The sequence below is a fragment of the Lactuca serriola genome, chromosome 1, assembly GCF_051521515.1.
Source record: "Lactuca serriola cultivar US96UC23 chromosome 1, Lser_US96UC23_V15, whole genome shotgun sequence".
NCBI classification, from domain to species: domain Eukaryota; kingdom Viridiplantae; phylum Streptophyta; class Magnoliopsida; order Asterales; family Asteraceae; genus Lactuca; species Lactuca serriola.
Window position 1 is genome coordinate 209,384,765 of NC_136408.1, and position 15,180 is coordinate 209,399,944.

At 33.1% G+C, this 15,180-nt stretch overlaps 1 long non-coding RNA gene across 1 annotated transcript; it reads right to left on the reverse strand.

Annotated features, from left to right (window-relative positions):
* Window positions 1-10,855: 10,855 nt before the first annotated feature.
* Window positions 10,856-14,351, reverse strand: LOC145103645 (uncharacterized). Its single transcript, XR_013683132.1, has 2 exons — window positions 13,117-14,351; window positions 10,856-12,132 (listed from the first exon to the last, which is right to left on the reverse strand). It is a non-coding gene; the product is annotated as an uncharacterized LOC145103645 (long non-coding RNA).
* Window positions 14,352-15,180: the final 829 nt, after the last annotated feature.

The window sequence follows — 15,180 nt, forward strand, 5'->3', positions numbered from 1 at the left end:
GGGAGCCCCGATATTGTTTGTAAAGAAGAAAGATGGATCCTTCCGGATGTGCATCGACTACTGCGAGTTGAAAAAATTGACCGTCAAAAACCGTTATCCTCTTCCTCGAATAAACGACCTTTTCGATCAACTTCAGGGAGCCAGTTACTTCTCGAAGATAGACCTCAGATCAGGGTACCATCAGCTTCGAGTTCACGAGAATGATGTTTCCAAGACGACATTCAGGACTCGATATGGACACTACGAGTTCGTAGTGATGCCCTTCGGTCTAACCAATGCACCGCCTGTGTTCATGGACCTGATGAACCGAGTGTTTCACCCCTTCCTGGACAAGTTCGTCATCGTGTTCATTGATGACATACTTATCTATTCCCGCAACAAAGAAGATCACAAACAACACTTGAGGTTAGTGTTGGAAACTCTTAGAACGGAGAAGCTGTATGCGAAATTCTCCAGGTGTGAATTCTGGATTCGGAAGGTAGCTTTCCTTGGTCACGTGGTAAGCAAGGAGGGTATACACGTGGACCCATCCAAAATTAAGGCGATAGAGAATTGGTCAGCACCGAAGACACCCACAGAAATCCGTCAATTCTTGGGTCTCGCTGGCTACGATCGCAGGTTCATTCAAAATTTTTCCAGAATCGCCAAATCCCTAACTACGCTGACACAAAAAGGTGTACCCTCTTGTTGGAGTGAGAAGCAAGAAACAACATTCCAAACGTTGAAGCGAGCCTTGTGCAGTGCACCTATCCTCTCCCTGCCCGAAGGAACAGAGGACTTCGTTGTTTATTGCGATGCGTCCAATCAGGGTTTAAGCTGCGTGCTTATGCAGAGAGGAAAAGTTATCGCTTATGCCTCGAGACAGCTGAAAACACACGAAGTTAACTATATGACTCATGACCTGGAGCTAGGAGCAGTTGTCTTCGCACTGAAGATTTGGAGACATTATCTCTATGGAACTAAGTGCACAATCTTCACTGACCATAAAAGCCTGCAACACATCTTCAATAAGAAAGACTTAAACATGAGGCAGCGGCAATCGGTAGAGCTGCTCAGTGATTACGAGTGTGAAATCCACTACCATCCCGGAAATGCCAATGTGGTAGCAGATGCCCTTAGCCGAAAGGAGAGTTCAAGCCGCAAGGCAAAGACATTGACGATGACTATCCATTCCCACTTATCTGCATAGATCCGAGAAGCCCAGTTGGAAGCCCTAAAACCAGAGAATGTGTTGAATGAAGCCTTGAGGGGAACGGATAAGAAGCTTGAGTTCAGAGGTGACGGAGTCTATTTTATCATGGATCGAATCTGGACCCCAAAGTTCGGAGGTTTTAGGGAGGTTGTCATGAACGAAGCTCACAAGACCAAATACTCTGTTCACGCGGGTTCGGACAAGATGTACTTGGATCTCAAGAAACAATACTGGTGGCCAAACATGAAAGCCAAAATTGCTACATTTGTAGGCAAGTGCCTGACTTGCGCCAAGGTGAATGTCGAGTACCAGAAACCCTCGGGTTTGCTCCAGCAGCCCGAGATACCTGAATGGAAGTGGGAGATGATTACCATGGATTTCATCACCAAGCTACCCAGATCTCCGTGTGGGTACGATACAATTTGGGTAATTGTCGATCGTTTGACAAAATCCGCTCACTTCATTCCGATCAAAGAATCATTCAAGATGGAAAGACTTACACGAACCTACATCCAAGAGATAGTCCGACTGCAAGGTGTGCCTGTGTCCATTATCTCTGATCGAGATAACAGGTTTACCTCAAGGTTTTGGCAGTCCCTTCAGAAAGCTCTTGGAACTAAGCTGGATATGCATACAACTTATCATCCTCAGACAGATAGACAAAGTGAGAGAACTATTCAGACCCTACAAGACATGCTGAGAGCATGTGTCATCGATTTTAGAAAGTCGTGGGACATCCATTTACCTTTGATTAAGTTCTCATATAACAACAGCTACCACACCAGTATCCAGGTTGCACCATTCGAAGCCCTCTACAGTCGTAAGTGCAGATCCCCTCTGTGCTGGGCTGAGGTAAGGGACACGCAGCTAGCCAATAGTCGAGTCCCCGACAGTGCTCTCACTGGTTCTGAAATCATCCGCGAAACCACCTAGAAGATCATCCAGATCCGAGAACGACTGAAAGCTTCACGAGACAGACAGAAGAGTAACACTGATAAACGACGAAAACCTTTAGAATTCCAGGTTGGAGATCGTGTCATGTTGAAGTTCTCACCTTGGAAAGGCATGATATGCTTTGGAAAGCGCGGAAAGCCTAACCCGAGGTACATAGGACCTTTCGAGATCCTCGCTAGGATCGTTCCTGTAGCCTACAAACTGCAACTACCTCAAGAACTTAGCAACATCCATCTTGTCTTCCGCGTCTCTAATCTTAAAAAGTGTCTATCCGATGAGACCCTCGTGATCCCTCTTGATGAGATCGAGATCAACGAAAACCTAAACTTTGTGGAAGAATCCATCGAAATCATGGATCGAGAGATCAAACGTACGAAACAAAGTCGCATCCCGATAGTGAAGGTTTGCTGGAATGCCAAGCGAGGACCCGAGTTCACTTGGGAGCGCGAAGACTCGATCAAACAGAAATATCCGCATCTCTTTCCAAATCCATGATTTGTATCTTAATTTTGAATTTCGGGACGAATTTCCCTCTAACGGGGGGATAATGTGACAACCCGTAATTTATTCCGTTACTATAAACCGTTCCCGTTAATAAAACCGATCGTACTCCAATTTTTCCGTTAGCTTTTGGTTTAAATTAATTAAAGTGGGACTTTTATTATGACCTCATGAGTGTCCAAACCCATTGGAAACGCGTAAAAATACCCTCGTTATTTATTTGGAAAAATTTTATTTATAACTAAGTCGTAATTACGGCAAATTAACCGGGTAAAATTTTAAACCCAGTTTAACGTCAGTATCGGGTAGATTTCCACCGGGTCTCAAACCCAACCCCTATTTAAAGGTTGAGTGGTCATCTTTGAAGATTTTTACCCACTCTCAAAACTTTCTCTCTCTACTCTCTCTCTCTAAAACTCGAGTTTGAGCCAAAAACACCACTTTCAAGCTTCAAATTGGTAAGTAATCTATCCTAGCATGTTTCTAAGCTTGTTTGGCATGAAAATCTATGTTTAAACTACCCAAAACCATCAAAAACTTGTGTTTACGGTTTGGGAACATCTCCCAAAACCGTAAACTCCCTTAAAGGGGTTTTGAAGCCCCAAAACCATTCCAAGTCCCTTATAGTGCTTAGATATGGTTTAAGGTCTTGCATGTACGAGATTTGAACACCAAAATCACATGATTTGGGTCGTAAACATGAGTTTACGGCCCAAGAACATTCTTGGACCATAAACACATCTTCAAAGACCATAAACACTTTTAAGGTGTTAAATTGCCCCTTAAACACCTCCAAAAGCTTCCATGAGTGTCTAGAACTTTATATTCCTTCATGAGATGCACGAAAACATATACAAATGTGTCACACTTGATTTTACGGTTTGGAAAGGTCTCCCAAAACCTTAAACACCTTTAATGGGGTGTTTAAGTGCCCTTAACACCTTATATGACTTAGATTTGGATCTAGAACCTTGTATGCTTAACCTACAACCACCAAAGCACATGATTCATGGACAAACATGAGTTTACTATCGTAAACTCATGTGTTTACGGTAGTAAACTCCCCAAGTGCCACTCAAGAAATGTAAACTCCTTTTCCAAGGTCAATTCAAGTCCCGATCACTTCCTAAGCCATGGAATCAACCCTAGAACCTTCCTTTGTGCATTGTAAGACCTTTAAACATCCAAAAGCACACCACCCATGACTTTACGGCCATAAACTTATGGGGATATTGTCTTTGGACCGTAAACTCCCCTAAGGGCTTACTCTTGAAGAGTAAACTCCTTATCTAGGCCCTACACATCCTTAGATGCTACCTAAATCCCTCCTAACACTTGAAATGAAGTGTTTTCGTGCCACGGAGTGTATATTCTTATCTAATTAGTATTTCAAGGTCTAATTAGATACAATTATGTATCTCTTCATATTACATAGGAACCTCGCGTGTTTTCAAGCCCCGAACTGACATTTAGCATCCTAGCCGACACATTTCTCGACTGGTGAGTTCATACCCCTACACCTTTTTCCGTGTTTTCAATGATTTCAGGGGGGGGGGGGGGGGGAATACAAGCAAAAGTACAAGAATATATTGTACTCAAACTCATTAATTCATTTGAAATGTTTCATATTTCGTATGCTTTTAACACTGGAATCCGTAATAACCAACTGTTTAACTTGCAGAGTTAGTTTTCAAACTATTTGTGAAACTTATTATAAAATGTAATATTTTATATTTCACAAATGATTTTCCATGTCATTACTGTTAAAAGCATTAGCTTAGTACTTTTGATTCGTCCTCGGTAACACTCCACAGAGATACGCAAGTGGAGGACCACCCTTGTTGTAATAGGGTTTTCCACATTATTACTTGTAAATTTGTTATTCTTAAAAATTGGAGACACGTCCTATGAAACACTCCACAGAGATATGCGAGTGGAGGACCGCCCCTGTAACCAGAATCTCCTAGAGGGAGAACGTGACTTGAGTTTATAGATCTATATGGGGCTGACTACCCTACACTTGACTGCTAGCTACAGTCGGACCGAAAGGTCCAAGGGTGACAAAAGTCATAAAATGATATTGGACTTCTTATTGCCATATCTAGTATATCGTATGGTTATGGAACTCGCAATTTAGATAACAAAGATTTGCTTGTTAGTAATAATGAACCTAGTAATTGGTTTACTTCCTACTTATTAGTTTTATATACGTGTTAAAACTAATGCACTTTACAAGGATAACCAGGTTTTCAGAATACCTCTCTTAACACTACAAATATGGTAGATACTTGTACATTTCATTTCGGACTGGCAACCAACTTTTAGGAAAATAAGGGTTTTTCCTGGGATGACATAACTATTCTTAACCATACTGTATAACATTGGATAACTATAGTTTTCTTATAAGAAAATATGAGGTTTTCTTGGATTACAACTTTTTCGGAGAACCAAAGGAAATTTGTTCATTTTCAGAAGACAAACCGCTTACGAACTCACCAACTTTATGCTGATTTTCAAACTGCTTGTATTCTCAGGTCCGCATTAGGCAGGTACCACAAGATCTTTTGGAGAAGACGGAGCATTTAGAAGTCACGTCTTAACTTTTGTTCATATTGGGATGTACATATAAACATGTATAACTTTGTTTTCAAACAAATGTAAATACTTCTATGTAATGTAATGGTTGTGTTACTACGCTTACTATGTACATTGTTTGTGATACTACATGACGTCCTCCGCCCCGGATCGTTTTCGCTATCGGTTTCGTGGTGTGACAGATAGCTTTTTGTTTATTCTGTATATAGTAATCGTTTCTAATCATTCATACGTTTGTTTGTAAGTATATGTTATGTATAAATTGGTTAAAACAAAGCAATCAAAGTATAATTAAGTTGTGAAAAAAAAACGAAACGAAAAAACGATATTTGACCTTTGAAAATTGAAAAATAAAAAAAATATCGTAGATAATCTGTAGGTAAATACCTACGGCTTACCTACATATTACCATTATCTCTAGGCAATTCGTAGATATTTACCTACAGATTACCTACGGTATATTTTTTATTTTTTATTTTTCAAGAATCAAATGTCGTTTTTTCGTTTCATTTTTTTCACAAGTGAATTATAGTTTCATTGTGTTGTTTTGACCGAGTTATACATAACATAAACTTACATACAAACGTATGCACCATTAGAACCCATTATTCATTTAGAAGTTTTATTTATTTATTTACTGATTTATTTATTTATTTATTTAAATCCAAGTTATTTTCTAAACACAAATAGAAATAAGTACACACATTTACATACACACCATATGTATGTACTATGTTTAGTATATCATGTATTTGTTAAATGATGTTACTTTTGGCTTAAAGACAAACATAGCTAGCTGTTGTTTATTATATATATAGTAATGGTTTTTAATGATGCATACGTTTTTTTTGTAAGTTTATGTTATGTATAAATTGGTTCAACCAAATTAATCAAAGTATAATTAAGTTGTGAAAAAAAACGAAACGAAAAAAACGATATTTGACCATTGAAAATTGAAAAATAAAAAAACACCGTAGGTAATCTGTAGGTAAATGCCTACGGATTACCTACAGATTACCTTTATCTGTAGGCAATCCGTAGGTATTTACCTACATATTACCTACGGTCTTATTTTATTTTTCTATTTTTCAAAGATCAAATGTCATTTTTTACGTTTTATTTTTTTCACAACTTAATTATACTTTGATTGATTTGTTTTGACCAAGTTATACATAACATAAACTTACATACAAACGTATGCACCATGAGAACCTATTACTTATTTATAAGTTTTTTTTTTTTTTTAAATCCAAGTTATTTTCTGAACACAAATAAAAATAAGTACACACATTTACATACACACCATATGTCTGTACTATGTTTAGCATATCATGTATTTGTTTAATGATGTTAATTGTGGCTTAAAGACAAACATAGATAGCTTTCTGTTTATTCTGTATATAGTAATTGTTTCTAATGATGCATACGTTTGTTTGTAAGTTTATGTTATGTAAAAATTGGTTAAAACAAAGCAATCAAAGTATAATTAAATGGTGAAAAAAACGAAACGTAAAGCAATGATATTTGACCCATGAAAATTGAAAAATAAAAAAAATACCGTAGTTAATCTGTAGGTAAATTCCTACAGATTACCTACGGTATTTTTTTAGTTAATATTTTTCAAGGATCAAATGTCGTTTGTTCGTTTCATTTTTTTCATAAGTTAATTATACATTGATTGATTTGTTTTTACCATGTTATACATAACATAAACTTACATTCAAACGTATGCACCATTAGAACCTATTACTCATTTAGAAGTTATTTATTTATTTATAAATTTAAATCCAAGTTATTTTCTAAACACAAATAGAAATAAGTATACACATTTACATACAGACCATATGTATGTACTATGTTTAGTATATCATGTATTTGTTTAATGATGTTAATTGTGGCTTAAAGACAAACATAGATAGCTTTTTGTTTATTATATATATAGTAATGGTTAAAACAAAGCAATCAAAGTATAATTAAGTTGTGAAAAAAACGAAACAAAAAAAATGATATTTGACCTCTGAAAATTGAAAAATAATAAAATACAGTAGGTAATCTGTAGGTAAATACCTACGGATTACCTACATATTATCATTATCTCTAGGCAATTCGTAGGTATTTATATACAGATTACCTACGGTATTTTTTTATTTTCTATTTTTCAAGAATCAAATGTCGTTTTTTCATTTCATTTTTTTCACAAGTGAATTATAGTTTGATTGCGTTGTTTTTACCGAGTTATACATAACATAAACTTACATACAAACGTATGCACCATTAGAACCCATTAGTCATTTAGAAGTTTTATTTATTTATTTATTTATTTATCTAAATCCAAGTTATTTTCTAAACACAAATAGAAATAAGTACACACATTTACATACACACCATATGTATGTACTATGTTTAGTATATCACGTATTTGTTTAATGTTAATTGTGGCTTAAATACAAATATAGATAGGTTTTTGTTTGTTATATATATATATATATATATATATATATATATATATATATATATATATATATATATATATATATATATATATATATATATATATATAGATAACAGAAACTTACATACAAACGTATGCACCATGAGAACCTATAACTCATTTATAAGTTTTTTTTTAATCCAAGTTATTTTCTAAACACAAATAAAAATAAGTACACACATTTACATACACACCATATGTATGTACTATGTTTAGCATATCATGTATTTGTTTAATGATGTTAATTCTTGCTTACAGACAAACATAGATAGCTTTTTCTTTATTCTGTATATATAGTAAATGTTTCTAATGATACATACGTTTGTTTGTAAGTTTATGTTATGTATAAATTGGTTAAAACAAAGCAATCAAAATATAATTAAGTTGTGAAAAAAAAATGAAAAGTAAAAAACGATATTTGACCTATGAAAATTGAAAAATAAAGATATACCCTAATTAATCTGTAGGTAAATTCCTAAGGATTACCTACAGATTACCTTTATCTGTAGGCGATCCGTAGGTATTTACCTACATATTACCTACGGTATTTTTTTAATTACAATTTTTCAAGGATCAAATGTCGTTTTTCATTTCATTTTTTTCACAAGTTAATTATACTTTGATTGATTTGTGTTTACCATGTTATACATAACATAAACATACATTCAAACGTATGCACCATTAGAACCTATTACTCAATTAGAAGTTATTTGTTTATTTATTTATTTATATATTTAAATCCAAGTTAATTTCTAAACACAAATAGCAATAAGTACACACATTTACATACACACCATATTTATGTACTATGTTTAGTATATCATGTATTTCTTTAATGATGTTAATTGTGGCTAAAAGAAAAACATAGATAGCTTTTTGTTTATTATATATATAATAATGGTTTTTAATAATGCATACATTTGTTTTTAGGTTTATGTTATGTATAAATTTGTTATAACAAAGAAATCAAAGTATAATTAAATTGTGAAAAAAACGAAACTAAAAAAACGATATTTGACCTTTGAAATTTGAAAAATAAAAAAATACCGTAGGTAATCTGTAGGTAAATGCCTACAGATTACCTTTATCTGTAGGTAATCCGTAGGTATTACCTACAGATTACCTTCGGTCTTTTTTTATTTCTCTATTTTTCAAGGATCAAATGTCGTTTTTTCGTTTCATTTTTTTCACAAGTTAATTATACTTTATAGCTTTGTTTGGACCGTGTTATACATAACACGGTCGTGTTATACTTTATAGCTTTGTCTGTAGGTAAATGCCTACAGATTACCTTTATCTGTAGGTAATCCGTAGGTATTACCTACAGATTACCTTCGGTCTTTTTTTATTTCTCTATTTTTCAAGGATCAAATGTCGTTTTTTCGTTTCATTTTTTTCACAAGTTAATTATACTTTATAGCTTTGTTTGGACCGTGTTATACATAACATAAACTTACATACAAATATATGCACAATTAGAACCCATTATTCGTTTAGAAGTTATTTAATTATTTATTTATTTATTTATTTATTTAAATCCAAGTTATTTTCTAAACACAAATAGAAAGAAGTACACACATTTAATACACACCATATGTATGTACTATGTTTAGTATACCATGTATTTGTTTAATGATGTTAATTGTTGCTTAAAGACAAACATAGATAACTTTTTATTTATTATATATATAGTAATGGTTTTTAATGATGCATACGTTTGTTTGTAAATTTATGTTATGTATAAATTGGGTAAAACAAAGCAATCAAATTATAATTAAGTTGTGAAAAAAAAAACGAAATGAAAAAAACGATATTTGACCTTTGAAAATTGAAAAATAAAAAAATACCGTAGGTAATCTTTAGGTAAATACCTACGGATTACCTACAGATTACTTTGATTGTTCTGTTTTGACCGAGTTATACATAACATAAACTTACATACAAATGTATGCACCATTAGAACCCAATACTCATTTAGAAGTTTATATTTATTTATTTATTTAAATCCAACTTATTTTCTAACCACAAATAGAAATAAGTACACACATTATATACACACCATATGTATGTACTATGTTTAGTATATCATGTATTTGTTTAATGATGTTAATTGTGGCTTAAAGACAAACATAGATAGCTTTTGTTTGTTATATATATAGTAATGGTTTTTAATGATGCATACCTTTGTTCGTAAGTTTATGTTATGTATAAATTGGTTAAAACAAAGCAATCAAAGTATAATTAAGTTGTGAAAAAAAAAAACGAAATAATATTTGACCTTTGAAAATTGAAAAATTAAAAAATATCATAGGTAATCTGTAGGTAATACCTAAGGATTGCCTACATTTATCTGTAGGCAATCTGTAGGTATTACCTACGGTCTTTTTTTATTTTTCTATTTATCAAGGATCTAATATCGTTTTTTTCGTTTCATTTTTTTTCACAAGTTAATTATACTTTGATTGATTTGTATTGACCGAGTTATACATAACATAAACTTACATACAAACGTATGCACCATTAGAACCCATTATTCATTTAGAAGTTATATTTATTTATTTATTAATTTATTTAAATCCAAGTTATATTCTAAACACAAATAGAAATAAGTACACACATTTACATAGACACTATATGTATGTACTACGTTTAGTATATCATGTATTTGTTAAATGATGTTAATTGTGGCTTATAGACAAACATAGATAGCTATTGTTTATTATATATATAGTAATGGTTTTTAATGATGCATACGTTTGTTTGAAAGTTTATGTTATGTATAAATTGGTTCAACCAAATCAATCAAAGTATAATTAAGTTGTGAAAAAATGAAACGAAAAAAACGATATTTGACCATTGAAAATTGAAAAATAAAAAAATACCTTAGGCAATCTGTAAGTAAATGCCTACGGATTACCTACAGATTACCTTTATCTGTAGGTACTCCGTAGGTATTACGTACAGATTACCTACGATCTTTTTTTATTTTTCTATTTTTCAGGGATCAAATTTCGTTTTTTACGTTTTATTTTTTTCACAACTTAATTTGTCACACCCTCGGCCGACGGCGGAAACGCCGAGGTGCGCGACGTAAACCAGTAATCACAGTTATTGAACATACATTGAACAATAGAAATATAATCTTTTATTACTACCGAAATGGAAATTACATTGACAATAGTTATTGCTGAAACGCTACACATGCCTAACAATCCGGCGTTCACATTTGTATGATAAGAATATCGGAGAGTCTTCTGTACAAACTCTTCTGACCTTATAAATAACCTGAGAATACATGCATTAAGATACGTCAACAAAAATTGTTGGTGAGTTCTACAGGTTTTGACACAAAGTATTTTTACACCCAAAAATGTTTTATAAAATTTATCTGGTTGACCAGCTTTTATAAACACATATTTTTCTATCGAAAGTATAAAATAATTGCGTCATAAAAGTATATTTAAAGTCATTTAGAAATGTCATTTTCTCAAATCCAAAAATACACCATTTGTAAAATATATAAGTAAACCAAACTCATAACAAATTCTTACGGTTCTCATGACCGAAATGCTCTTTATATAAAGATTTTGAAACCAATTTATATAAATAAAGTCATATCACACTTTGTGTAAACATAAAATAGCCAAGTTTTCTCTTAAAACTTTGTACAAACATTCGTATAGTTTATATGTAAAACTCAAAATTTTGAATTTTATAAACTTTGTAAATCCGTGTCATATTATTAATTAAGCATTATCTTACTTAATTTGGAAATCAACACTTAACCAGTGGGGCAAACTCATCCCAAAATACTTTTCAATAACCGGTAAATTATAAATGCATATTTTTACCACTCGTATAATTTCAACGACAAATATTAACCATTATCTTTACAATTATATTCTTTCAAACGCCTCTGCTTACAGAGAATTGAGTCGTAGGGAGAGGTAGTTAAATAACTAAACACTTTTACACACTCGGCCCAAATTGAGAGGATTGACTCAATCTAGATCTATACTTCTTCGAATAAAATCTTCAATATATCAATTTGCCTATAACCGACACTATTCGTCGCTCCTCCACAAGCCAAAAAGGCACAATAAACAAGCCACACATGCACAATATAAATATAAATGGAGGAATCGAGATCATTACTAACGTTTAAAAGCATTCGTATAGTAACGAAGAAAGAAACACTTGATGCCTGTTGCCTCGTCAGACGAAGTTGTAGCTAGCAACCACAGACGGAAAATAACCATTCACATAAATCTTTCCATAATAAATAGATCTACACCAAGGTTCTTTATTATAAATCTATGCCGTGTGCATAGACCTACAATATATGATTCCTCCTGGATTAACGGTTATAGAGCTAGGTGTCGATTCCAGGATTTGATCCCTACAAAGGAAAAATACACCATCATAAAACTCTCTCTTTCACCCCTTTCGATACATTCCTCCCACAAACACACACGAGATACACAATTCAGAAAATCCATGATGACGATTCTTCAACTCATAAATTCGTCGTTCACTAGGGTCACTAACGCGAATCTTAGATTATTAAGATTTTTGAAGCTTAGTGAAATTAGTTAAATAGTGAGATTAACGTAGCGTTCGACTATTGTGGCGGTAATAATTTGTATAGTTCTTTACTTCAGCCTATAAGGAGGATGTTCGTTCGCGCAGCCGAATACTCATTTATGCAAATATTCGATAAATTACGTAATTGATAATATATATTATTTATTAGGTAATAATCCCCAAAAATCAGAGAATTAATTATATTATCATATGTGACGAGTTTCGTATCACAACTATAATAATTTATATTTTTATAATAATTATAAAAATAAATTATATCATTTATTTAGCAATCGTTTCCACGTTATGATCGGGAGTATAATCATAATAATTGAATTTTGGTATATTTTCAATTAATTATTATATATTTGTCAAATCTTCATTTATAGTCGCTTAAGACAATATACATTTCCTTTGTACACAATTATGTTGAATAACATATTTTGTTATGTATATAAGGTCTTTTTATGCTTTTTCAATACTTTCATGTACATATATACGACGAGTATTACAGTTTATAATTCGTCGAATAACTTATATCTTCATATCAATCTACTTATAATCGTGTGATTTTTATTAATATTAATTAATATATCACAACAAGGTATAATTATATCATTCATAGCATTCTACTATTACTTACTACTTTTTAGATTGTTATTTTCATAAAATCTTAACCAATAATAAAGTTTGATGTTATTTTATGTATAAAAACTTGAAAATCATCAAAACTTTAAATAGACACTCATGTATTCTCCCCCAAAATTAAAATTGTAAAAGAGGGGTCGTAGAAACTCACATTCGATGCGTGATCTCGATCTAGGCTCGGTTTGTGAAGGTTGTCGTGAGGAACCGTAATTTACACCTTCATGAACTTGGAACAAACCATCGGGACTATTTTGATTAAAGTAAAAGAGAACCGGGTTTGATTTGTAGTTTAATTAAACAAAATGATAGTTTTGGTGAATCAAAACAAATGAGAGAGAGCTTTGGTGTATTTTAGCAACTGTAGGGCTGTTTTGGGAAATAATTTAACAAATGGGGGCTGTTTAGTATATTCATTAATCAAAAGTGACTAGATTTGATCAATCTTTTTAAACATGGTTTAATTTGATACCACTTAGCATTTGTAGGGCCTGATGTGGTTATTTATAATAATAAAAGGACTTTAGGGCTTTTGTGCCCTCATATTTTACCCGATCGATCAAAAGAAAGAATCAGATGTGAGGTAGGAGCGCAAACGACACCATGTACGTCTTCAGCGGCTCATCCGTCGAGCGAAGGGAAAAGAGATCGAAGGCGGAACCAGGTGGCTCGGTGGAGGAAGTCCATCGTGAAGAGGAGGGAAAAGGGGTAGCCTATATCCAGAAAACCTTCTCAAGGCTCTTTCTCGTCGCCGACAGCTGGAAAACGAATGGGCAGCAACAGCAGCGACTGGCGGCGGTGGAGCAGGTGTCGAGTTGGCTGTTCCGTAGTTGAAGAGGAGGAACACCACCAGTGCTAGGCCGATCGAAGGAGGCAGAAAAAGAGGGGTAGCAACAAAGCTGTTGCCGACAGTTTGTGGCACCGAGGCTTCTCTGGCGACTCTTGGTTGTCCCTTCTTTGGTCCGACAGCAAAAGCAAAAGATAAGGGAGAAACTAGCAGCAACTGTGACGATTTCAGGGGGTATTTGGCTTGCTCCGATTACAGCAAGGAGGCTGCTACCTCTTCGATTTCACAGAAAGAAAAATACATTTTGTGGGGTGATTTTTTTGTTGTTTCAATCGATAGGTATTGCACAAGGAAGTACAACAAAAATTTTCTTCTTTCTTTGATTGTTTAGATAGCACCTGATGAAGCATTGGATATTTGGGGTTTGTTTTGATTAAAAGGGAATGAGTAAGGAAAAGAACCAAAAGAAGAGGTTGATGCCTCTTGTTGTTTCTTGGCAGCCACGATCAAAGAAGAAAGAAAGAAGAAGATGGAAGAAAAGGTTGCTGACTCTTTGGTTTTGGACAGCCACAATCGTAGAGAAGAAACAATAATAAAACAAAGATCAAGTGTTTTCAATTGTGTGTAGCCTTGGATAAGTGTCAATTGCATTTATTGGTTGTACTTTTAGATAGATTTAGAAGCAATATTGCTTCAATCATTCTATGTATTGATGTATATATTATGTGTATTTGTATATGTATAAACATATATTTTTGGTATTATTGAGAGATGTGGTAGAAAACATAAATATAGATGTTATAGTTATATTGTTGAAAGTTTAGATTCAATTACGTATGATTCAAAGTATCAAAAGTACAATGTCATATTTGAATATTTAAAAATGATGATATTTTCTATCATTCTCGATTTTGTGCCCTCGATCCGGATATCAAATGATTTTTCTGAAAATGACAAATAATAAAATCTTTAGTATACTTTATAAACATAAAATTTCACGCAATTGGTCTTTATTGCATAAGGTTTGCGGTGGTTTGACCGCCAAACTCTGAACAATTTTACCGGTTGTTACATAATTATACTTTGATTGCTTTGTTTTGACCGAGTTATACATAACATAAACTTACATACAAAAGTATGCACCATCAGAACCTATTACTCATTTAGAAGTTTTTTCTTTTTTTTTTCTTTTTTTTTAATCCAAGTTATTTTCTAAACACAAATAGAAATAAGTATACACATTTACATACACACCATATGTATGTACTATGTTTAGCATATTATGTATTTGTTTAATGATGTTAATTGTGGCTTACAGACAAACATAGATAGCTTTTTCTTTGTTCTGTATATACAGTAATTGTAAAATAAAAAAAAAATACCGTAGTTAATCTGTAGATAAATACCTACGGATTACCTATAGATTACCTT